The sequence below is a fragment of the Cryptomeria japonica genome, chromosome 7 (genome assembly GCF_030272615.1).
Source record: "Cryptomeria japonica chromosome 7, Sugi_1.0, whole genome shotgun sequence".
Classification (NCBI taxonomy): Eukaryota; Viridiplantae; Streptophyta; class Pinopsida; order Cupressales; family Cupressaceae; genus Cryptomeria; species Cryptomeria japonica.
In genome coordinates, this window is record NC_081411.1 from 283073038 (window position 1) to 283079295 (window position 6258).

A 6258-nucleotide genomic window follows, 5' to 3' on the forward strand; every position below is an offset into this window, starting at 1 on the left:
GTTTATGTTTGCTGGACTGTAAAGATTTTTGCAATTCTGGACACAGACGCGACTGTATACTTCACAGACGCGATTCCCAGACACAGACGTGTCTCTGTTTGACACAGACGCTGCTAAAAACACAAACGCTATTCTGCCCTTCACAGACGCGCTTAGATGACCGAGACGCGGTTAAAACAGACACAGACGCGTTTCTGTAAACTTTGTGCAATTTTTCCAATATGTGAAGTCGTTTTTGTTGTGACCAAATCTGACTATTTGACTGTTTTTCGTGACAAGAGGACACAATGTTGATGAGGACTCAATGTTTGCAAGTGTTTAGACTCAAAAATGACTCCAAGAAAAGTGTGTTGTTTGATGTAAAATGTTTTGCATACACTTGAAGACACAAAAGACACAATGTTTTGCTGTTTGGTCTTGAATGCTTTGAATGTTTAACATAAGACAAGCACAATTCTTATGGCTGGCCAAGACAATAGTTGTTGATCCCACATGGGGTTTTACCCCTGAGGCTACGCTATTCAGAGCGGATACTTAGATGCTTGACCTCACTGGCTCCACCCTCGACACTCACTTCTCAGGTCAGCCAAGCATCAGTCCCCATGAAAACTCCCCATGGCGAACTTTGTATCTCTACTAAGAACCGTATGTGTGTGGGCCGCTACAAGAGGTCCGACCTCCTGCCCCAACAACTAGAAGGATTTGGGCCTCTAAAACAAAATGGTGCTAGTAAGGGCATCCGCTCGTGTGGCCATACATGCGGCACTTTCAGCTCTGTAAATACAGAAGGCTCCCAGCCGGTAGGGGTTACGCCCTACAAATGATCAAATAAATTTGATCAAACGGGTTTATGGGGAGACATAGTGTCGGTATGAACTAATCAACACACGTTATCCATAGTTTTCACCATGAATACATTTGATTATAGTGGTTTGGATGAGGTGGGTTTTCCTCGCTACCACTTGGGTCGTTCTCTTCTCACTAGTAGTCCTAATGACCACACAGGAAGACAGGCCCTCTAAAGATTAAACAAAAAGAGCCTATTGCTCAAGACACAAAAGACAATGATTCAATTTTAGTGCACCAATGGAAGTGTTTGCTAATCTATGAAAACAAGGCACACAACAAAATTTCAAAACCCTAGCCAAGGACCTGCAACAAAATTTGTTAGTAGTTTGGGTTGTTTCAAATGATTACCCCTTCCTGCAAGCACACAAGTTAGGTGAATTTTAAAAACCCAAAAGACTTTGTGAAAGAGGGGCCTTCAACAAAAACATTTTTGCTTCCAAAACAAGCTGCACAAACTTGGTTAGCTAGATCTGCAAGGGTTAGTCCAAAAATAAATCAGATCTGAAACCCTAGGTGCGAAATCCGAAAATCGAATCAATGAAAATTTGAAAATTTTGAAACAGTAAAAACATAGACGCTGTTATACCAGACACAAACACGTCTGTATGACACAGACGCGGTTCTGTGATGCACAGACGCGACCAAAACACACAGATGCTCGTCTCGAACACAGACACAATCAGAAGTAACGCAGACGTGATTATGTAACACAGACACCCCTGTCTGAGACCTGCAAAACAAAATTTGTTGAAAACATAGACGCGATTCCCGCCTCCGCAGATGCTCCTGAAACTCAGAGACGCGATCTGAACACTCACAGATGCGGAAATACCTAAAATGTCATCAAAAAATGTCTGATCTACAACTTCAAAAACGCAAAATCTGCAACAAAAAGGTTAAATGCAAAAGGGACAAGGGTCCCACCGGCCAAAATGTGTATGGTGAAAATGGATAACAATAATAACAATATTGAAAGGCTAAATGAATTCAACCACAAAACCCTAGCCTAACAACAACAAAGATCCACCATAACATATGAAGATTACCTAAGACAATGCAAATCAAATGAAATCACAAAGATTATACCATCACATGTCCAATAGGGTTTTGATCTCCATTCTTCCTATCTCCATTGATCTTGCTTGATATATTTGCTCTCAGATTTTATATGCACAAGAGCTCAACAAAGAACGGAATGTGGTTGCAAGTAGGATCGTAGTGTAGTCAAGTCCTCCAAATTGTCAATTAGGCTGAGTGATTAGAATGCATAGAATGATTAGAATGATTAGTGAAGAAGACATCTCCTTAAATAGAAGACACAATATGAAATGGAGGGATAAGATTGAGAGGTGTAAAAGGAGGTCGGCTAGGATTAGAGGGTAGGTATAAGAAATAGTAAAATAATGAAAGGGGTATGTAGTGTAGGAATTAAGAGATGAATGACATGTGTCATGGGTAGAAAAGGTTAATGACTTAATTAAATAAATAAAGATTTATTTAATTAATAGTAGAAGTAGGATAATTAAATAAATAAAATATTTATTTAATTTAGGAAAAGGATAATTTAAATAAATAAATGTATTTATTTAAATGAGAAATAAGGCTAGAAGAGGATAAATGAATTAATTAAATAAATAAGGATTTATTTAATTAATAGAAGAATTAGGCTTAGATAATTAAATAAATAAAATATTTATTTAATTAGCTTGGACAATTTTAGGTGTCTACAATTTTAATACCATTTCTACATCAAACAAACAAAAGTGGTGGGATAAGGTCCTTTAGACAACCCCAAAAAGACTTTTCTAACTGGATAAGCGACAACAACCTCCTGGAAATCAGGACTGAGATGGGGATTCACACATGGAACAATAGAAGGAAGGGATTTTGTAACATTGTTGAAACTCTAGACATACTTTTCTTCAAAGGAGACTTGACCAACTTTAAATTTGAGTTAAAAGCCACTATTTTGCCATGGTCAGGTTCTGACCACTACCCGATGCTATTAGAGGTAATGGGGGAAACAAAGACAACTGGGAGTCTATTCAAGTTCGAATTGGTGTGGTTCAAACATGAGGTGTTCCTCCCTAATATCCACAAGCGGTGGAAATAAGGAGTCTTTTTTGGATCCAAATTGTATTATCTGGTCTCAAAGCTGAAAGAGATTAAACATAGATTGCTAGACTGGAACAAAAAAAATTTAAAAACATCTTTGAGGAAAAGATAAGAGTTGAAAAGGAATTGGAAATAGTGAATAATGATATTATGCAAATGGGATGACCCAAACAACATATGAGGCAGATAAAAGACTTCTATGAGAGTATGAGGATATTTAAGCCAAGGAAAAGGTATTCTGGAAATAAAAATCTAGAGAAACTTGGCTGGGGGATAGAGACAGAAACACCAATTTTTTCACAACAGTGTCAAATTGAGAAGGACAATAAACAAAATCACTCAGATCCGACAATGGCCAAATAATTATGGAACATAATCTAATTGCGGAGGATGCAGTCCAGTATTTCAAAAATATCCTCAATAACTGGGATCACTCTGATCTCCTAAATAATAGGGTCTTTTAAAAAAACATACCTAAAATAATAACAAATGGAGATAACCATATGTTGAATTCCAAAATCACCCATGAAGAAGTCAAAATTTTCCTATCACAATTCCAAGGGGATAAGGCCCTTGGGCTAGATGGATTCCCTGCCGATTTTTATCAGAAATGTTGGTACATTATAGGAGACGATGTCACCGATGCCCTGGAATCTGCTCGAAATGTAGGAAAATTATTGAAAGAAATAAATAACACTTTCCTATCCTTACTCCTGAAGAAGGATAACCCCTCGAAATGGGAAGAGTACAAGGCCATCTCTTTGTGCAATAGGACATATAAATTATTAACAAAGGTCATGGCCAATAGGCTGAAAAAGCTATTGCCAACCATCATCTCAAAAGAGCAAACTAGTTTTGTACCCAATAGATCAATTTTAGATGGGATAGTCATAGTCCAAGAAGCTATTCACTCCATTCAGTCCCAAGGTCAACCAAATATGATGATAAAACTATATATTAAGAAGGCATATGACAAAGTGGATTGGTACTTCCCCTGTAGTTACATGAGAGCCTTTGGCTTTAGCAAACAATGGGTAAATTGGATCCACTTTTGCATCTCAAACCCAAGGTTCTCAATCCTATTGAATGGGAAGCTAGAAGGATATTTTGAAGCAACTAGGGGCCTAAGGCAGGGAGACCCACTCTCCCCATTTTTATTTATTATTATGTCCGAAGCCCTAGGAAGATGCTTTGATGCATCACAAAGAGCCGAAAGGCTAGTAGGAATCCAAATTACAGGAGGTGTGGACCCTTGTACACACCAGCAGTTTGTAGATGACACAATGATATTGGGAAAAGGAAAGTTGAAAGAAGCCAAGGAAATCAAGAGAATCTTGCATTCTTATGGACTGGCATTCGGGGAAAGAGTCAATGGGGAAAAGTCTAAAATGTTCTTTTTTAACATGACCACGTAGGAGGAATCTAGAATTGCAAAATTTCTAGATTATAGAATTGGTCCTATACCATGTACATATCTGGGCATGCCCTTTGATAAAGATACCAGGACCAGTAAACTATGGGATCCCTTAAATGAGAAGGTTAGGAAAAAGATGTCATCTTTGAAAGGATTATGGCTGATAGGTGCAGGTAGATTAACGCTTATCAAGACAGTCTTAGTGACGATGCCCATCTACCTCCTATCATGTATCCCACTTTCGATGGGGGCCTACAATAAATTGACTCAAACAATAAAAAAATTCTATTGGCAAGGCACAAAGGATAGGAAAAAACTCAAACTAATATCATGGGACAAAATATGTAGAGACAGATGTGATGGTGGTACGGGGATAAGGAAATTTCTATGGAAAAATAAGGCCTTAGGGGAAAAAAATAGTTTGGAGGCTATACACCTCCTTAGAAGTCAAATGGGCCAAAATACTCAGGAACAAATATCTGACGAATAATCATAGGGAGATAATTTTCAGAGATATGGACCCTCCCAAAGGATCCAGATTTGGAATTTCATGAAAGACTGTCGCATACTCTTTTCCAACCACCTGTCTTGCGACATTGACGATGGAAAATCTGCCTTGTTCTGGGAAGACTCCTGGGGGGACATCCTCTGATAGACAAACTTATGGATACCACTAGAATAAAGGAGAAATTGAAAGACCTATGGGGTAATTATGTAAGGGAATATATAATAATGGAGCCAAGCTCGACGGTTGGTGGAAATGGAAAGACATGCATCCTTTCATGTCAGATAATAAATTTCAAGAACTACATCAAATACTTAAATGTAGGATGATAATCTTCAGACATGGGTTGGATAAACTGATATGGTCTAAATCTAAGGATGGACAATATAATTGTAAAGATGACTTCAGAACCATATACGATGAGGCAAAGATATGCAAGGATTAGATCCCGACTAAACTATGCTGGGACAAATTCTATCTCCCAAAAGTGGGTTTCTTTGTCTGGGCTGCAATTCAAGGAAGGGTTCTCATGGAAGAACAATTCAAACTTAGAGGATACGAAGGACCATCAATCAGCTTCTTATGTAAGGATAACAAGGAAATGAATGATCACATCTTTACAACCCGCAATTACTCACAAAAATGCTGGTACTGGTTGATGACCCAACTAGGATGGTCAGGCACTCTTATTCCCTCCCTGATGGAGTGGTTCAAAGGCTAGCCAATCATCAAGAGAAGTAGTGTGTTCCACAACTTATAGATTTGCAGTCCAGCTATAGTCATCTGGGATATTTGGAAGGAGAGGAATAGAATAATATTTAAGGATATCGAAATGCAGGTAGAGAATCTCATAGCAAAGAAAGAAGCCTCTATCACTGAAATAACCAAAAATAGGAATTTAACTATCCCATAACACAACAACATATTTACAGACTGGGATAACTTTATCAGAAAGCAATGGAATAGAATTAAGATCCCTCCCTTCGTTGAGAAGGAAGCATAGATAAAATTGTTGTGAAGAAAGCATGTAAATGGCAACCCCCGAGGAATGGGTGGTATAAACTCAATTTCGATGGTTCATCCAGAGGAAACCCAGGGTTGGCAGGGACAGGTTGTATAATATATTCGGACAATGGTAGTTCTATTGGCTCTAAATTCATACACTTAGGACATTGCACTAACAACACTGCAAAGATATTTGGCCTAATAGAAGGATTAAACCTATGTAGACAATTGAAAATATCCAAATTAGAAATTGAAGGTGACTCAACCATTATAATTAATGCAATCAAAACCAGGAAAATGAAAAATTGGGAACTTAAATGCCTTTTGGATAGAGCTATATCACTACTAGAAAGCCTTTCAGATTACAAAA